The sequence below is a fragment of the Rhipicephalus microplus genome, chromosome X (assembly GCF_043290135.1).
Source record: "Rhipicephalus microplus isolate Deutch F79 chromosome X, USDA_Rmic, whole genome shotgun sequence".
NCBI lineage: Eukaryota > Metazoa > Arthropoda > Arachnida > Ixodida > Ixodidae > Rhipicephalus > Rhipicephalus microplus.
Genome location: NC_134710.1, coordinates 44,331,898 through 44,353,177, shown reverse-complemented (window position 1 = coordinate 44,353,177; position 21,280 = coordinate 44,331,898). Strand labels below are relative to the sequence as shown.

Genomic DNA, 21,280 nt, shown 5'->3' with positions numbered 1-21,280 from the left:
AATGACTATTTGAACATCACTTTTACATCGGGGCTGTTATACCTATTGTTACGCTGCTGCGCGCTCTCAAAAGCTATCATCGTCAGAAACGGTCTATATGTCTTTTTAGTGCGCGCAGTGCGAAACACAGCCGGAGCCCACGAGTTGTCAAAGCCTCTCATAAAAATCTTAACGACAGCACAAGTCTACAAAGCCCATCAACGATGACTGGTACGTAATCGGACAATGTCTGATGTCAATACACGAACCTTCTACGCCTGCAGTGATGACGACATGCGATTTCGTCCCCCTATTCATTTTCTACTTCTCCACGCAAACACGTGCGCCCGGCGTGCGCTCTCCAGCTGTACCATGCAATTTGTCCGGCGTGGTGCGCAATAACTCGGGTGGGCGAGAGAACGAGTAAAAAGAGAGAGAAAAAACAGAGGAAGGGAAACAAGAACATATAAAGACCGAAATCAAGAACAGAAGTCAAGAAAGAAAACAAAGGGAAGAAGAGATTGGAAGACAAAGGTTAGTACACAAAGAGACAAATAGTTACAGAGAAACAGACAACAATGGAATAGAACAGAGAGCCCAGCAGGACTACTAATAATGAGGTAAGTATAAATAAAGAGAGAAAAGAAGTGAAGAATAGAGTTACAGAGGGAAAAAAAGGGAAGAAAAGGAGAAACTGAGAAGGATCGGAAGAAATACGCACACAGAGAAAAAAAAATGGAAATAAAGCAAGACAATAAAAAGAGAAAAAGAAACAAATAAGGTCATTTGACTGCACTGTTCCCTCAGGCAGCTTTTCACCACCAGTGAGAAGCTGCCTTTAAGTTTTTTACGTATACACTTCATTATTCTACCTCCATTCTGCAACATGGCGCCAACGCCCTTCAAATTCTTGTGCGTGGCAGTTTCTAACTAGCAACAAAAAAGAAGCATCAACACTATAGTGGTCTTAAAGGCATGGCTGCATTTTTGCTCCTGCTTTATTTAGGCACGAGGCGCACTCGCCGACAAGAAGAGACACATCGTGCATGTCAGCTAACAAAGGTAGATTTTCGAGGCAATAAGCTACAAAGTAAAACAGGAAATGGGGACACAAACAAACCAAGCGAGACGGGCTGTGTACAGCTCGACAACAACGTGAATCAATGCAGCGTTTCAGCGCCTAGTATCCAGCCAATTTCGTCGCCCGTACGCCCGAAACTCCGGCGCTTCAGGCCAATTTTCGCGCCGGCCGCGTCAAAGCCTGGCGAAAGTCGCCGATCACGCCGGGTGTGCCGCGGCGCCTTCCACTGCAGAACGCCCACTTTTCACCGGCGTATAGCGTAATTGCCCCGCGCTTAGCGCGCGTCAACGTTACGCCAGACTTGCGCTCAGCTGTTAAGGCTTGGTGTGCTTGCGTAAACTTCGATCCCCATGCAGACGATTAGGAGAACGATCACTGACGCGGTTTACTATCGATCATAATAATGTTGCTATAACTAAGCAAGCAACATGACGAGGCATACGCATTGTGTGACGATGTAAACTTAATGATCGAATTTCTCGTTATGCGAATAAACCGACCAAATTTTGTTCTTCTTTTTTTTCTTTTTGTAAGGGAAATACTTTTTCTGATTCTTTAGGACCTTACCAGAAATAAAACTACGCTTTAATTCCCACATTCAAATCTGCATATTTTGAACGCATCTATAGCTGGGGCATTGAAACTGTTAACTCACGCTTTTTGTTTGCTTTCTGTTACGTTATGTACCTGCTGTATAAAGAACCTGTATGTGTACCTGCTGTGTAAATAAAAAGAACATTCTCTATCGGGTATAATATGCGATTGTGTAGCCTGTCATTGCTTTTATTATTAGAAATAATCTCTAGTAGAAACCGCATCATGCTTGGCGACGTTAATACGATTGGCATCAAAGCCATATGTAGCGACTCACCGTATACATACGACCCTAATGCATGTGCATGCTGCCTGCAGAGTAGTCACGCTCCGCTCTCTATAGCTTTGCCACCAGAAAGCCCATGGACAAATGCGGTACGCATATTTTGACATACATGGCACGCGCGTGTTGGATTCCGCCCAGCCCCAGAAAAATAATGAAACATACCTTGTCATGAACGAGTGGCACATGCATAGTTTGTTTCTCCCCCATGATTCCATCACAGACCTAATCCTAATAACGTTTCCGGCGGATGATAATCAAGCTTAAAGAAAGAAATGGACATCAATATATATATATATATATATATATAGACCCTCAGGGCGTACAGTTCGTCGCACTAACGACATTAATTTTTCTGAAGTGCCCACGCATTCAGGCATACCTCAAGGTTGTGCTTTAGGGTCCTACTCTTTTTAGTTTACATTAATGACTTGCCTAAGAACATATCTTCTCCTATCAGCCTCTTTGTTGACAATTGTGTCATTTGCCGCAAAGTAACTAATGATATCAACTATAAAACCTTACAAACAGACCTAAACATCATTTTACATTGGTGCAACATTTGTAAAATGGAACTTAACATTTCTAAATATCAAGCAAAATGAGTTTCACGTAAGCACACATCTATCGTTATTTTTTCCTAGGGTTTGAACGCAATCGAACTTGAATATGTCCGCTCTGATAAGTATTTCTGTGACCACATAATAACTCGCTATCATGGTCCCACCACATTATTTCTGCCACATCTAAATCTAATCGCGTGCTTGGTTACTTAAAACGAAACTTTTTGTTGCTGCAAGATTTTTAAAGAAATGTGTGTAAATCACCTACATTCGCCCTTTACTTGAGTATGCCGCATGTGTATGGGGTCCTGTCCACGTAACACTCGCTAACAAGTTAGAGACTATTCAAAACCAGTCGTCACGTTTGATTCTTTCCAACTATCATCGAACATCAGTGTAACTGCCATTAAGATTAGGCTAGATTCTCCTCCTCTTACCATGCGCAGAAGAACAGCTCGCCTTTGCACATTCCAACAAGTATACTAACACGATGAAAAGCTAACATCACGCTTAATACAGCCTGCAACTTTCATCTCATCTCGCATAGATCACCCCAATAAATTTCATATTGATTGAAGTAACATCTTCACCTTTTCCAAATCTTTTCTTTCGAAACCATGTCATGGCTGGGACCTTCTGCCAGCATCAACCGCCAGTATTACTAATCCTGACGCATTTCTTCAGGCCTTAACGCCTTCTTTGTAGTACGCACTGAACGAGTCTCTTGCAATAGTGCCTATTTGCATTCATGGCTTGTTTGTATTTCATCCCGTTTTTTTATCTTTCTTATTGTTGAATATTTTGTATTTTCTGTGTTTTGGCAATACTTTTTTACTTGTGTGTAATAATAATAATACTAATAATAATAAAGTATTTTAAAAAAGAGGCTCAAGTAAAGCGTGCACAACATGTGCCTGGACTGTGCATTGTACCCCTGTATTTAAAAAGGAGCCAACACTGGGCCGTCAGTAGGCCCGGTAGTACCGTTGGTTACGGAATCTTCCCCAATTATTTTTTTGGTTTGTGACGATTATCAAAGCTGAATTTCATACATGTTTTTTTCTACGTGTCAAGTATTCATGACCACTAAAATTTTCGTGACGCCGTGTTGACGGAAGGACGAATCTCAACATGAAAACGCAACAACTTGCTTATTCGCTGCGGCAACAGCATCGGGCGAGCATTATGACGCTATAGGCTCGTCTGAGGTAGCCGAGCAATATTGAGAACCCTCCAAGCTTGGGCCGTTCAGTTTCGTAGTCTCCGCCAGTGACGTAATCCTCCGGTGACGCTGTCGCCTACCGGAGACGCTGTGCAGCGTGCCAGCGCCTCCTCTGCGTTGAGCGCGCAGACGGGTAACACCGGGCTAGAAGATTACGAGGCGAATGCTGCGCCGATTTACGTGCAGAGTGTGTCACCACAAATGATTCGGAGCTTGGGATCCGAAGATGAAACATTTGGGCTGAGCAAATGCGTCCGCTTTCGAAGGAATAGGTACAACAGATAACTCTCCGAATGGTCAACACACTGTCCCCATTGACGTCAATTATGCCTGGCAATTTAGTGGCTTCAAATTTGCTCCCCTCAAGGCGTTTACTGTCAAGTGTTCAAGGAGGGGGAGGGGGTGGAAAGACAAGCGAAGATGGCGGTGTGTACGTTCTCTGCTGTTTCGCCTTTTTTTAAGCAGTTATAGCCCGGACTGTAATGAGATATGCTATGGATTCATCCATGATAAAATCAAGAACCATTCAATGTGCTATAGATTCATTCTTGATAAAATCAAGAACCATTCAGCATCTTTTTATTGTCCCTAAGGTCAGAGCATGATAAAAACTTGGCGCCTCGCCTTTCGCATACCGTCCAACTCTGTATACGAATGTGCACATATTACTTCAATAATTTTTCTTTCCTTTTATATATTATACTATAACGTAGTTTTGTGCCCCTTTTGAAATTCAGCTCAAAATCTGACATTCCGGGATGTTGGTGTGCTGAGTTCTTTGGTTTGCCACGCTCAAACTTTTTCGATTTCTAAATTTAAAGAAACAATGGTAGCGAACTCAGCACTCGCACTTCGTAAGTCAATGCAATCGCCAGAGCGTACAGTGAACCAAGTACAGTGACGTTACTATGCATTACGTTCCGCACACTCAAACTGTCCGAAACAATAGCGATGCGAAGTGGGCTTAGCGCAACCATGCGAGCACCGTCAGAGCTCTTACACGCCGGCGCCTAATGCGAGATGATGCGTGGCAACCCCGGGGGAATCTGTCCATATCCCGCCACAGGCCGGCGTCTCGCACCACGGACCGGAGAGCGCAGCTCCGAACGGGCGCGCATTGGTCATGGCCGCGCCGCACTGGTCAGCCGCACCCCATCAGTCACGGTGCAAAATAGTAGCGGTCAGCGCAGCGCTGCGAGCGCCGCACAGCAAAACAGGACTGACGCCGGCGTGCGCGCGGCCCGCCTTTCGAGGCGCACAGTGGTCGCTAAAAGGGTTCCGATGTTGCGGTTTCAGCGATAAGAGGTTGATTTACCGCGCAAACTTACTCACCTCGTGATCCGCGATGCCGCCGTAGCCGATGGTGCACGCTATTCACTCATTTGCATTAATCATCGCTTGGTTTTTTAGTTGTCTTTCATTTATTTATTTTCCTCTCTTCACTGCCGGCTCTGCCGGACTAATCAGAATTACCACCCCGGGCCGTCCTGGCAGCATGGGGGCCACCAATTACCGTGAGATGACCCCTGCACGCCTTCTCTGTCGGCCATTTATTTCCTACGCTCTCCTCTGGCGCTGCGACGACCTCTTCCCGAGGCGGAATAATCAGCGTGTCAGGGCGGTGAGCGCTTTGCCAAATGTGAAAGCTGAAATACTTATGAGAAGTGTGAGAAAGGCGCTGCTTTTTTTTTTTTTTTTTCATCTGGCCGTGTTAACGCATTTGGCAGAGTTCCAGCTGCCCCCTAACGGTGAAAACGTTTGCTGTGCCACGAAAGGTGTTCTCTGTACCCGTCATATCAGACCGTCATTCGCACTCAAACGTGCACGTTGTTTTCGCCGACCATTCCTTATGATAGTGCAACGTTGTACATCACAATAGTATTCTTTTTGGAGAAGCGGGCATGCATATTCTGAATAATTTACTGCCACGCTGATGCAGGTGTACACATAGCTTCGTTGAAGGGATCATCAAAAAGACACTTATAGCTTTCATTGTTCAAGCATGATGTGTTTCGTGCTACTGCTTACTAAAAACCTGACGTTCCAGTGACAGTGTATAATTCATTTTGCATGTCACGCTCTTCCAACTCAAAATGAAGAACGTATTCAAAAATGAAAACGCGAACAGCAACTAACAGCTTCTGTAAATGCTTGACGTGTACTTACTCTTGAAACAAGTCTCTCTACTTTCATAATGTTTAATTTCATAAAACGTCTAAAGGCCACAAAAGGGTTATCACGTAGCCCCGCCGTGGTGGTCTAGTGGGTACTAGGCTGCTGACCCGCAGGTCGCGGGATCCAATACCGGCGGCGGCCGCTGCATTTCTGATGGAAGCGAAAATGCTGTAAGCCCCTGTGCTCAGATTTGGGCGCATGTTGAAAATCCCCAGGTGGTCGAAATTTCCGGAGCCCTCAACTACGGCGTCTCATAACCATATGTGGTTTTGGGACGTCAAACACCCATATATCAATCAATCAATCAATCAATCAATCAATCATGGTTATCACGTAGGAGAAGAGACACATATTTGAAATGATATACATTTACATGATGCGAGAAATAAATATACAAAATAACAAAAGCGAGATACTTATTTAAAAACGAAAAAACGCTAGATGTGTTGCAAAAAAACTGAAATAGAGAAAACATAGAAAATTTACTAATGCAAACATAAAAACGGGCGCTAATAAATACAGCGTATAAGTGAAAAAAGTAAAATCCAGTCATGATTGTAATATACATAAGCTTGCAAGTGGCAAAACAAAAAATATGCATGCATCATGTACTGCAATGACCACCGAAATTGTTGACAAATGATCAGAACAAGAAAATTAAACACTGATAAACATATGAAGGTATTTAAAAGAGTATATACGGGGGCTGCTTATTCAGTTGGAAATGTTGCGTAAACGTTCCGGAAACGTTGCCAAATCGGGTTCAGTGGCAATGTGAGATGGCAGCTTATTGCATGCAACTGTTGTTCGGGGAATGAAATAATTAGCACACTTAGCTGATCGGAAGGTCGTGCATTTTGTCTTCAAGACAGGGTCAGTGCGGGGAAAGATAGCTGTTGGTGTTTCGTGGATGCGGTGAAGGCATGGCTGATGATATAGTTTGTGGAGCATCGTGACAAGTCAGTCCTGCGGCGACGAGATAAGTAGTGTTTATCGTGTGAATTTAGAGCTGGAATGCTAGTGCAGGTTGAATAATCACAAAAGATAAAACGTACAGCGCGGTTTTGTAAAGACTGAATGCCATGGGTAATGCAAATTTTTGTGGGATCCCATAGAGCTGATCAACGCGTATTCGATTTTAAGGCGCATTAACTTGACGTATGCTGTATCCTACAGAGGTTACCTGGAGCATACTTGAGGTTACGTTTGAGGAGACCTATTGAATGGTTAGCCGATGAGTGTATGAGACCTAAGAAGTGAAGGGCAACGTTTGGCGGATGGGATCATGTAATGCGAGATCAGACTGCAAGATACTTATATGAAGTTGTAAGTTGAATTATGCCATTGTTTATTGTGCAGAATGTCGAAATGTGGTGGATGCGCGTTGTAAATGAGAGTAGCTGTTTTTGCCTGTATTGAGAGTCATCAGCCATGTTGCACAGTACGTGTTGATCATGTTATGAGATCAGCTTAATGAACATTTTTTGTCGATGCCACATGAAATTATTCTATAAATTACACAGTCATCCGCGAAAACCCTTGCGAAAGACGACTCACAGCTAGGTAAGTCATTATTATAGATTATGAAAAAGTAAAGAGATGAGAACACTGCCCTGCACTGCCTCGCACGCAGTATTTCCGTTGGCTGTTTGGAAGTATAAAATTAATTGTTTAAGATGCATGTGAAACCATAAACTAAGAAAGAGACAGAGATAATAAACTTCTTCGGGCATTCTTTAAGTACAATCTTCGTGGTAGTCTTCCCTCTTCCAGATAATTATAAGCTTTCGCCACTTTGATGCATTGCAGCATTTCCCGGAATTGTTGACGCTTCAATTGAAGGTCAACGTTCTCGCTATGCACAGTAAATGTTTCGAAGCCACAACCACGATTATCGCTTCCATTTCTAAGCGCATAATTTTGTAGATCCTCTGTCAGCTATTCGAGCCTTGTTGCACCGAGTGTTTCAGCTGTTGATAGCGCAAACCGGGACAGCACTGACCATATCTGCCATTCAGTGACGGCATCAGCAAGGTTGTGTACGGTGCGTGCTTCTTGTGCCCGGCTTTGGTTTCTTCGATATTTTCCTCGTGCTCACTTCTATGGCTCACCTCAAAAGAAGGAATAACAAGAATTTAACCAAAAGCTACCTCAAATTTTGCACTTTGGATGAGCCAGGTAAATTTATTAGCTTGAAAGATATTTACCATGCATCTGATAAACAGCCACTGATCACCAAGTATCCCTCGTCGTGACATGGGCGCCATCAGCGACGATGGGTCTTGAACGTTTACCCCTTTTATTTCAAGACTACTACCAGTACCACAGGCTTCACGTTGATAACGAATATTTTCTGAACGCAGCTGATTGTAATTGTAGGATTTTTATTGCCACACATTGTAGGCGATATACTGCCGACGGGAGCGCATACAGCGCAGATCTATGTACACATCAGTGACAAGAAATGGCTGCAGAACGGACGGCATTCCATTCACAACGGGTGCAATGAACCGGAAAATTTTCGCCTTGACGGCAGTTAGGCAGCAGTGCTCGCACGCTTCCCATCACTAACCAGCACTCTCTGTTCGCTGCTGAGGATTCACTACTGCAACCTTATTGCGTTATCGCTAGCAGTGCTGCTGAGAACCCTCGCCTCCTGAATCTTTTTTTTTTTTTGATGTCTTGTTAAAGGCGAGCAAGGACCTGGACGTCTTTCAGTGAGAGGTATACGGAGCAAACGTTGCGACATTAGGAAAAGTGTTGACTATTTCAGCGCAGTCTGTGATGACGTTAAGGCACTCGTGGAATAGATAACGTTATTGCAAATAAAACAAACAGCAGAGGCGCGAGATGTGAATGATTTTCTCGTGATTAAATCAAGAAAATTACGCGTGAAAGTCAAGACTTGAAGGCGGAGCAACAAATGTGAAATCAATAAATGTTCAATCTTTCTCGAGTATATAGAAATATGCACAGCAACAGTAGAATCCATCACTTCTACATACTTCAATGTTTGCCACAGAATAGGAACTGAACATCCAGATGTGAAGAATGTCAGTGTATATTTTCTTCGCAAGAAAGAAATAACTGCTATCTTGGCTTAAAACGAACTGAGACAAGGCCAAAGCTTAGACAGCACGTCTTTCTGCTTAGTGAAGTTCTTTCAAGTTTACCGGTACTATATTTGTCAATGAAACCCTCACCCAGTTTTCTAAAAAAACTCGCGAGCGCTGCTACAGCTAAGAAGCATGACGTTGAATGCAAGTATGTGGCGACAAACAATGCTGGCTCTTGTCAGAAAAACGAAATCATCGGAGATGCTTTTAATAGCTGAATGCAATGCTTTGGAGAGATTGTGCCGCTAAGTATCGAATAAGAGGCACGAATTTTGCATGCTAAGAAATGACATTATTTTTACTATGACACTATCAGGTTTAACAAAGCGGCCTACTAAATTAGAGAGCAGTATTCAAAATGATGATTTGGACCTCCGCACGTGTCTTCATTTTTTAAGTATATATCGAATTCAATTTACTTTTGCTGTCCAACACATGGCTTACTTCGAGTGACAACGCTTCACAATTAGACTGACATGTGCACAATGGTTCTAATAGTACTAGTAATTGTGACGGAAGAGTTCCTGTGTTAAACACACTGTCTTCCTCACGATGTTATGGATGAGCGAACCTTTGTGACCACCACTTATAAATGTATTACAATACTGTTACCAAATGTTGAACTTACAGCAGTGCTAAGACACAGAGCTTTGACACGATTTAGTATGAACACCCTTTCATTATGAATTATGGGAATATTCGGAAACTATGGGAGGCACTAAGTAATCTGGGACAATTTACTGAAAATAAAACGTGTACTAACCTAAAAGTATTTTCCGAAGACATGAGTGATGATTCGGCAGCTCTTACGGCTGAGAACATTTATTTTGCCCATTGCAATTACTATTTGCCTTCTTCAGTACGGTGCATTCAGGAAAGAAGTATACGTAGAATGAGACAGCCTAACTACAGTGACACCTTCCAAAGTACTTAGCTTGACAAACAGTTTATAGTAGCAGTGTCACAACAGGTGCTGCTGAATTATGCGCTGCACCTCTAAAATACTTTGCAGATTTTTTATCAGAGCCCCTGGCTCATGTCATTGATCGAACGTCTGTATGCGGTGTTTTCCCCTCTCATATCAAGCTTGCGCGCGTATTTTTTGTGCACAAAGGCGGTGCTTTGAAACAGATTTAGAATTATAGGCCAGTCTTTGCCTCCACGGTTCTATCGAAGGTATTTGAGTCTGCCATCGATTTCAGACTACGCAACTTTTCCTTCAAGCAACAACTAATAAAGAGTGCTCCATATGGAGTCCAGAAGGGCTGTTCCACTGAATTAGCCCTATTAAAAGTGAAAAAGAAGATACTAAACACCCTAGAAAAACTTATTATATATAGTTCGAGTGTTCTTTGAATCGAGTAATATTTTTCAACGCTTAAAACATGGTATTCTAGAACATCAATTATTTGACTGCCGAAAACATGGCACTAAACGCTCTTAAGTTAATTACGTATTCATTAGAAACAAATACACTACCGGCGGAAGTTCAAGGTCAGTAGAAACAGAAGTTGAGCAAAGCGTTCCACAAGATTACATCTTAGAACCCTTGTCAAATATATAATTAATATTTATGACGTATGTAGTGCCTTCATTTACTAAAAAATAGTAACGTGTGCAGCTGTCCCGAATGTCTTTTTTATGGCTCAATTAATGACCATCCCATTCTTCAAGTTACTGTAACCCATTGGTTAGTATGAGGTATGCCGGGTGGCGTGTTGTGGGGCGCCAGTGTATAAGGACGCTGCAAGCACACGGAAGACCAACGCAAGGGAAAGGAAGGTGACTCGTTCGTTAACACGGGTCATGAGCAGGGCCATCAAAGTCACCCCCAGCTGGGATTGATTGATTTGTGGGGTTTAACGTCCCAAAACTACCATATGATTATGAGAGACGCCGTAGTGGAGGGCTCCGGAAGTTTCGACCACCTGAGGTTCTTTAACGTGCACCCAAAGCTGAGCACACGGGCCTACAACATTTCCGCCTCCATCGGAAATGCAGCCGCCACAGCCGGGATTCGATCCCGCGACCTGCGGGTCAGCAGCGGAGTACCTTAGCCGCTAGACCACTGTGACGGGGCACCCCCAGCTGGGAACAGAAAGGGGAACGCCTACCGGGAAGCGCGTCTCGCAAGGACAAGGCGAAGCATGCTCGTCTGGTTTTAAGCTTATTGTTTGGCATTCACGTGTGCCCTTTGAGAATGGCTTAAGGACGCGATCACAAGGCCGATCGAGACATAGCTGTGGTGTGTATTCACCCTTTGGTGACACTACAGCCTTCGAATCATGCGTACAAGGTCCCCCTTCCCCCACACCCACCCCGCTATACGCCATCACCGAGTGTTCTTTGGGTGGCGGGGGCGCCTCGCGGTCGCATGCTCACGTTGCCTGCGCACAGGTCCTGACGGCGTTCTCAGCGCGTTCAGGGCGGCTTACTACGAAGCGAAGTTTAGAGCGGGAGCTGACGGAGCTCGAGTGTGGGAATGGCTACCAGTGGACGTCAGCCGATAGCGGGCTGACATGGGAGAGAGTGTGAAGACACGTGTTGCGCGGAGAAGCTATACCCTCGTGTGTTGCACTTGGTAACGTGCTCTTTACCAATTCAGTGTCTGTTATGAAAGGGTTCTTGCAATTGGTTCCTGTTAGTAGAGCCCCCCCCCCCCCCCCCCACGTGTTATTGGCTTGTGTGCAGAACCTTTGTTTAGCCGAGGGTTGAAAAGGGGGTGTTTAGATGTGGAATGAGAGTGGAGGTTCGTGCTTGGACCCGGGCAGACGCCTGAGCGCTGCAATAAAGCGTCTCTCCACCAGACTCTTCCTTCACACTGCCACCGAACTCTCGAGTCATCGAGGGGCGTTCTTTCTCAACCTCAAACACCTTCCCTCCTCGGCTAGTGTTGAAGCTACTCGAGGAAGTGGGAGACTAACTCCATTATTTATGTAATCGATAACTGTGGCTCCATGAAAACATGCTTGCATCAAATGCAGGTAAGACACTATAAGCTATAGTTAGACATACGAACAAAGCACGTCGTGGAATGCCCGTGTGTCATTACTTGCCTCTGAATTAGGCAAACATGTTGGCTCAATGTGTACGCGTTATAAAATTTATACCATTATGGTTCAAAACGTCTATATACTACACCCACTTCTCTATAGGTCATTTTAGTGCACGCTAGCACGGGCAAAAACGTCTGTTCAGTACTTTAACAGACTCAAAATATTACAGAAAAAAAGTTCTTAAAATATTCGAAAAAAATATATATACATGGGCTTCCTAGGCTACTCCGTACTTATCAGCTCTTTATAAATCAAGCTAATACTAGAGCAAGTCATATTTACACTTATAAATTAGTGCTTTAGACTAACAAACCTAGACGTAAATAAAATATTTTGCCCTATAGGAAACGCAGTCTGCAATGGCATGCGCACGAGCTCTACAACACGCAGCGCACAGGGCGGTGCCAGAGTTGTGATTAAAGGCAAAAGCTGCGCGCGGCACGTTCATTCCCAGAGGTCAGCGGCTTCTATGGCAACGACGCGCAGACGGAAGGCTGCCCAAGCAGGTCGTGCTCAAACTCTGACCAACAACTGGCCATTTCCTTTTTTTGAAGCTGGCCTTCCGGAACGCGCTGATGGAAGCTGCCGTCGTTTTCCTACAGCACTGCCACTACACGCCGAAGGTTAAGCCCGTACCCAATGATGGCACTTCCTCCGCCGCCTCCATCAACGACAATTGCGTCGCCCTCGACTTGGTCCTCTCTCAAGCCGCAAATGGGGAGAAATGAACGGCGCCGGCTGGACCGCGTAAAATTGGAACGAAAGTAGAAGTTGGGAGTTTCCAGAGTTGCATTTTGTAGTAAGCTTTTGCTTTCTACCCCTACTGCCCCTCGACGCTGGCACAGTTTAGATGCACTGAAGGTGCTACAGTCACCTCATAGGGAAAGTGCGTTCCTCAAACGACACTTCTTAGGAAATATTGCTTGTAATAATGCCCACAAACTTTAATTTTCTGATCTGTTGCTTTTTTGTAGCGATGTACATAACATGAGCGTGAACGATCGTTTAGAGTCTTAGTCTTTGGCATCACACGCATTGATTGCATTAGGACACTTCTCCCTTGGAGTTCAACTGCATTCACGATGGGCTGGTTGAATTATGTACTGTCACTCAGATTCATTTACACAGCCAGTTCAGCGTAGAAGCAAGACGAAACACATGCAGAGTACGAGCGGTAACGATAGCACACTGGTCGTCATGGACGCAAAGAAATATCGACGATTTGCGAGAGAGCCAGTGTTGGGGCAATGGAGTTAGAGAGAGACCAAAGTGACTTTTCGAGCGACAACACTGATATTGATGCGCAGCTGCGAATAGACCAAAAAAAAAATTGGCAGATCCCACGTACTGTGGGAATCAATGATATGCGAAACAAGTAGGAGAAAGGTTGATATGTCATTTTAGAATGAACACAACGTTACAAGGCGGACGTAAATTATACTATACATAGCTTCCATGCCATGATTATCATGCTTGGACACGTCATTTACCTTCGTCGTCTATTCACGTTACGTAATATCAAATTTAGTATCATGTGACGTGATATGTAGAGCTAGCGAAACGGCCGCGAACAAGCTATGAGCGTAGCATGTATTCATGCTTCACATGACACGCATATCATGATTACCATGCTTAGACTTTCGTCGTCTATTACGTCATGGGAAATTCTTAGAAATTCGTCGTCTATTCACGTCATGTGATACCAAATTTGGCCTATGTGAAGCTAGTGAAAGGATCGTGAGCGCACTATGTGTGTAGCCTGTAGTCATGTTTCACATGACACACATTTCGTGATTATCATGTTTGGACGTGCCATTTAGCTTCGTCGTCCATTCGCGTCACGTAATACCAAATTTGGTAAATGTGAAGCTAGTGAAACGGCCGCGAGTGCATCATGAGCCTGCCATGACGTCATGTTCTTACATGAAACGGGCATTTAATGATTATTCTGTTTGTATCAGTCATAGCCCCACCGTGGTGGTCTAGTGGTTAAAGTACTCGGCTACTGACCCGCAAGTCACGGGTTCAAATCCCGGCTGCGGCAGCTGCATTTTCGACGGAGGTGAAAATGCTGTATACCCATGTGGTCAGATTTTGGTGCACGTTGGAGAACCCCTGGTGGTCAAAATTTCCGTAGTCTTCGACTACGGCATCTCACATAATCCTACAGTGGTTTTGGGACGTTAAATCCCACATATCAATCATTACACCAGTCATATACTTTCGTCATTCATTCATGTCTCGCAATACCAAATTCGGTATATGTGAAACTGGCGAAACGACCGGGAACGCACCTTGAGCGTAGCGCATAGTCATGACTCACATCACATGCATGTCATGATTTCCACGTTAGGGTCTGTCACTTATGTTCGCCATGCAGTCATGTCATACCATACCTGTTTCGTAATAAGTCGATCATGTGAACGAAACCACCGCAAGAGCAACAAGGCCATGACATGTAAATCATGGCATTCATGACATACATGACATGATTTTCATGTTATGACTAGTCGCTTATGCTTGTCATACATTCATGTTATGCCATACCAATTTTCGCATCAATACCATTATCGAAATTGCCAGGAGAGCTAAAAGTCGATGGTGGATAGATAGATAGATAGATAGATAGATAGATAGATAGATAGATAGATAGATAGATAGATAGATAGATAGATAGATAGATAGATAGATAGATTCGCTCTGCTTGAGGGGGCCAATGACTGCAGACTTCGCACGTGGGGCCACGTTATCACGTGCACCGTTCGTGTGACGGAGATGGCAAGCTCGTTTCATCTCCGCTTCAGCCACGTTCATTCCCAGCGCTGGCATGCAGTTACTCCCGCAAAGAACGTACCACGCGCGGGGCGATCTGTTCGATTTGGAGTTTATACGAAACACCAAGGCGATGGCAATGTCAAAAACAAATCAAGACTGTCCCTATAATCACCGTAATAAAATTATTCATAATGTATAAAATACTACCCAATAACCAAAATGTAATCTTTCTGTGCAGAACTTAAGTACCCCTATCGGGTGCAAATAGACGCAGGCTCAAAAAATTTTGGGAACAACGCAAGCACTTTTGTAACTTATTCGTTCGAACGTGAACTCCCTTTCTTGAGCCTAGCAGATTGGCAGAATATTGACGCGCGTGTTTACTGCTTTATTTTGATAAGTTCGAGTTACACCCGCAAAAAAATGTTAGCGACGCTCAGATCAGACAGCCGCTACGTTTGAGAAGCTTCGCGATTGCTTCAGCTATTTCTATTAAGATTAGGCACAGACCCTGTGAATAGTCAAGTTTATTTGAGAGCTTGAGCAAGCACCGGCGATAAGGTTGGAAGGTTCCGTGGTGTGATGTGTATAAAGGCAACACGTTCCAACGATGACGAAATCACTCGACTGCTGAACACTGTCTTGCCTACCATCATAGCGTATAGTATGTAGCATTTATAAGGTGGCTTGCATAACTACGATGGAACAGTATGGACATTTAAACACCCGGGGGTCAATGCGCCGAATTCCACGTTGAGATGACAGCGTTTGTAAGGGACACCTCTGACCGAAGCCTTCGAAGTGCACGACTTCTGCCACCCTAGCAATGTGAAGTGGGACGGAGGCAGGCACATTGCTTGGGAAGGGAGCTTGTGTATTCTGTCGGAGAAATTTGTGGTGTGAGGACGGGAGAAGACAAATCATAGCATAGCCTCATATGTAGCCGGGTACAATTTGAATAGTCTTGACTGGCCCCACCCAGACAACAAAAGCACCGCCGCCGATCGCCTCGGCGGCTAATCAAATAATTCCTACCATGCGTTCGACAATGTTCTACCATGCACTCGACAACGTCAGTGTGGAGAGGGCACCGCAACGGTAGCAGACTTGTGTGCACACTATTTTGAGGAGAAAATGTCGTGGAGTGCAGAAGTTTTATCAGACTATAGTATAGTAAGTGATGAAAAAAAAAAGAAGTGAGGGTGATGAGGGAAAGGGGGGATCGGTGGAGAACGAAAGGGGCAGAGCTCAACCAGTCCAGTATAACCGGCTTGCTACCCTATAAGTGGGAACGTGACGGGGGAGGCTGAAAGAAGGAGAAGAAAGAGAGGAGAAAGACAGAGAGATAGCACAGCACGAGCACAAGCACCTAGTCAGTAAGAGCCCATCAATCTGCCATGGAAACGCGACATCACTATCACACCCGCTTGTCCAGGCCTTTTTCAACACAAACACCAGCAATTCTTCCGTCGGCCTCGCTGCAATATCCTTTGTCGACGACATGTTAGAACAGATTCAACCGACATGTGTCAATATTCAAGGCGTGCTATAACGGACGCAAGTTACTGTCTCTGCGCTTTATAGACAAGACAGTCACGCAGGATCTAGCGTTTATAGCGTCACCTCGAAACTACAGACATTGCCGAGAGCACTGTCGGCCATTTTAATGCGGAAGAACTACAATTCATGAATACCACTCCTTACCATATACGATAAAGCACTGTGGCCTCTCTTCGGTAGAGTCCACTTGGCATATAGGGATACATCAAAGAGCGCAGGCGGTGTTGTTGATTGGCCAGGTGTCTCTGGCTCCGTGATGACCTCCACAGAGAGAGCGTAGTTTAATGCTGGCCGCGCCAGACCTTCAAATTGGTATGGTATCCTCATATGTTCCGTCAAGAGCAGCATTATATGAAGAGCTCGCGAACTGTAGACGAACAATTCCTGTTGGAAATTGGGCATCTTCTTCACATATCAAACGAGAAAGGGCACCGCTTGACGTCTCAGTGGCTTCCGAGAGTGAGGAGAACAGTGGGTACATCATAATATAGTGGATGCATGAGGAAGGGGAAGGTCATCGGAAGGTTGGATACATAGGGGTGTTCAAGTGGAAAGGAGGAGCAGTGGCGCAAGCTGTAAGGTGTAGTCAGGTGTGGGAGAAGACAATGTGCAGCCACTGCGAGCGCAGGTTGTGTGACGGACGTTGTTGATGACGTTAGTGATGACGTAAAAAATCTTAGCGACGTTAAGATAGTCGCGAAGGTTCGTTAAGCACCCCTCAGCTTCACTGTACATTCGTGTTCACAACGTTAGGTCAGTTGAATCCTATCAAAACTTTTTTTTCTACAATAGGTGGCCAAACTACATGGCCTGCAAGATTGATGATTCAAATTAGAATCGCTGTACCTGACAGGGTTAAGCAATAAAACTTCTACGGGCGTTTTTTGTTGTGCTCGTTGCAATACATTTGAACACCTTTCCGCACACTGCCACTTTGCGGTGTTGTTCGATAAATGCTTGCGCAGGACTTGGCAAGAACCACTCCTTGAAAAAGTGGACTGGCCTCTCCTTCACGTCCATTAGTCTTCGGTCCAGTTTGATAACCCCATCAGAAGCAGCAGACATTATTGTCTCAGCTATATGGGAGTATTAAGAAGGTTCAATCAATTCTCATCACTGCGCGGGTTTGGTGACTGCACGAATTAAAGCACGGTAACCCGCTATTGTTCACCATTAGGGCTGTGCTTGGCAGGTTCCAAAATACATTAACCTTGTAGTTTTAAATTTTTTCAACTGTTTATTTTTTAGGCATCTTAATCTTCAGTATTTTATATATTTGTTCGGGTACGACATTTTTATTTTATTTCAGCGCAACACGAGAAGCATAGTTAAATTGGAAAGCTGGGAAAGTTGATACCGGTTAACGATGTAGAACAGCGCGAATGACAATAAGCAATATAGAAGAAAACAGGACCATTTTTTCTATCGTTTCTTGTACTTTGCACCTTTCTAGATCATGAACAAAAGCATTCATTGAACATCACAATTGGCTAAAGAAATGCAAAATTCACGATTTTCTTAAGTAATATAACCGAGTTTTGATTTGTGTACTATGGATATTAGTTACCCTTTACAGATGCTAACAAAGAGGAAAAGTAGAAATATTGGTTGAGGGGACGACGCACCTAAAACATAAGTTTTCGTAATGGATTCACTGCAACTGACCCCATTTTACATCAACACTGCAATATAACCGCGTCTTTACATTCTATACGTGCTATGAAGATTTTTCTGCTTGAGCTTTTATCATATCACATTGGGCGCTATAGCAATAATATTGGCGCTATAACTCGAGTGACATGTTCTACCATTGCAAAATTGGAATTTCCTGTACGCTACGCTTTATGACATCAAGGATAGAGGGTACAAAAATGGGTCAGTTTTATCGATTCGTAATCCCTCTTGCATCGCTAAAAATCAATGACGAAAGTTCTTTAAAATGAATGGCATTCTAAGAAGCGACCAAAGGACACACAAAAGCAAACATTACAAACCGCGTAATTACATTTCAATGAATATCAGGTCATTCTATTGCATTTTGGCGACACAATCAACTTTCTAGTTTCCACGCTAACTACCTTTTATAGGATCCGTTGAATGACGACTTTGCGATGAACTCGCGCCCTACAAAGAGCACAAAGGTCACAGTTCACTCTCGTCCTGTTACGCTGTGTCCTGTGTGCTTTTGTAGCATTCGTTACCCTGCCATCAGCACGTATCCATGCCATCATTTAGAAACACACCGGAGGAATGGAAAGTGAAACAAAATAACAATACCATTTGCGCCTTTGCTTCCCAAAACCAAGATATGAATAAGAAAGACGCCGCAGTGGAGGGTTGTGGAGATTTTAACCATCTGGTGTTCGACTTGCAACGATATCACACAGTAAACCATTGCCTCTACCATTTCACCTCTATCAAAATGCGACAGCCGCGGCCGGGATCGACCGCGCGACCTTCGCGTCAGCAACCGAGCACACTATCCGCTGATCCACCGAGGTGAACAGCAAAGTAAGGAGGGTCGTTCCACTTGACAGTTTTGCTATCAATAGGTCGCCATTAAACTACCATCTCGTTTTCATCATGCGTGGCCCTCGCAGACGTACGGATCATGCAAATATCAGCGTCTAATTAATTTTCTTGACATAGTTTCTTCGCCCATCACAGCACTCGTTCTAGAAATGAATATCTTCCGAAACGCTGCTAGCAATCTTTCATTTTCTCATGAACTCAAATATTGGTATTAACACAGCGATCAATACATTTTTTCTTGGTTTTCGTAAGGCATATTACAAAATAGCTCATCAATAGCTATAATCAATTTACTACCCAAGTTTGCAAGGTTAAACCAATAACTTGGCCCTCAGAATTGAATTGAAATATTTCTTATTAACTGAACAGTCAGCGTACACAAATAAGAATGATAATGATATTATTACGTAACACTGAAGTGTAAAAAAACGAGGTAAAAAGGTGTGGGGAGCGGTCTCACTGGCGACCGCCTGCCGATACTGCACTTGCTTACCAGAGCAGGATTGGCCACCCTGGTGCAGTATTAAATTCGAAGCATTTCTTTGCGTACTGCAAGCACTTTGGCATCTATTTATCTATCTATCTATCTATCTATCTATCTATCTATCTATCTATCTATCTATCTATCTATCTATTTATCTATCTATCTATCTATCTATCTATTTATCTATTTATCTATCTATATATCTCTCTATCTATCTATCTATTTATCTATCTATCTATCTATCTATCTATCTATGTAGCCGCCTACGCTGGGGGCTCTCGTGATGACCCCTATACCTTGGGGTACACCAAACTTAGTATGTGTAGGTAACATGGTCTGACGAACACGACTCGCAGGTCATGACATGAATAATATCACAATCGACACATAGACGTATATCACCCATCGACACATCGATGTATCATCCATCAACACATGGAGGTCACAGATACGTGACAGATGCAAGCGTATTCGCAATCTGTGCACATGTAACCACCATCACGTGGATGGTTGTGTGGAAGTGCACTTGCTTGCCACGCAAACTGCCGAGATTCGATACTCACTTGGACCAGGAAATTTTGGTTATTCATTTCATTTGCATCTTTGTGAATTTTTTGCCCACGCAAAAGATCATGTTCTTCTTATGACCAACACGACGACGCCAACGCCGAAATTTCTGTGAAACAAGATATCTAACGCTGACGCGTTAAACCTTTGGAGCACGTTTGAGCTTCGCCTTCAAGAGTACAACTCTATAGAGTAAACGGGTCCCTTGCCCACGGGCTTCAACCATGCCGGAAGGAAAGGAACGTTTTTCCGCGTAACATTAGCCGTTTCTGACTATCCTAGAATGTCTGCTGAATGTTCAGCTGCTAAGTGCCTGCTACGGCATAGCTCTTCCTTTTGCTAATTGCCTCTGTACCCCCTACCCATCCGTAAGGTGCCACGTGAACATGCATGGCTGCACACATTGTAATGGGTGGGCAAATGGGAACCACCCACTCGTTGCGCAATTGACATGTTTTGACACCTGGTACGATTCTCGGATCCTGCCATGCAATAATACTTGCGTAAGGGAACTTTGTTCTACGAGATGACATTCATTTGGTTTTCTAGAGGCGAAGCTCCTTAAGGCGTCACCCGATCGTCCTCTGTAGTAACCACCTCTCTCGGGTATGTGCCACAGGGAAGTTTAGTTTTTGGAATGTCCGCTAAATGGCGGTACTTGTATATAATCAATAAATGATTAATAGATGCGTTATGGTGGTACTTGGAGTGTTCACTAGACGGACGGACATACACACGGACAGACGCACGGACAAACCACTCGACCCATGGTTGGACGGATGGACGAACGCTTCTTCCCACTCATCATCATTCAGTCTGTGGATAGGCTGTGATTTTTTTTTTTCAAAACAGTTTTAAGCACTGTTACAGCTTTATGGTAGAGCACCTGCTTGCCAAGCAGAGGGGCTGGTTTTGATTCGCTCATCAAACCAATACATTTTATTACTTTTTTTGCATTTTTTTCGATTTTTCGGCCTCCAAAAAATAATTTTTCGTGCACAACCAACGCTGCCTACGCCAGAATATCTGCTAAACGACGTTTTTAACACAATCGGGTTATAATTAATGGCAGTGCTGGTTTATGCATGGTACATAACTCTACTTACGCAAAAAAATTCACCGTCATTCTTACTTCTTAATGTTTTCCTGTAAGAAACTGCTAAAACACCACCTGAGAGTGTTATCAATTTTAAGTATTTATGAATTAACTCTTCAGCCAGTATGTACTCGTCTTTGTACGGCACTGGCACTGTCTCAATGACTAACAAATATTTTGGATATTTGATATACCAC

At 43.9% G+C, this 21,280-nt stretch overlaps 1 protein-coding gene and 1 long non-coding RNA gene across 2 annotated transcripts in view; one reads left to right on the top strand and one right to left on the bottom strand.

Annotated features, from left to right (window-relative positions):
* The window catches only part of LOC142775075 (uncharacterized), a 600,362-nt gene that overhangs the window by 258,109 nt on the left and 320,973 nt on the right, over positions 1-21,280 (bottom strand). The gene's annotated exons all lie outside the window — the stretch shown is intronic.
* The window catches only part of LOC142776831 (uncharacterized), a 51,350-nt gene that overhangs the window by 534 nt on the left and 29,536 nt on the right, over positions 1-21,280 (top strand). The window lies entirely within an intron of this gene.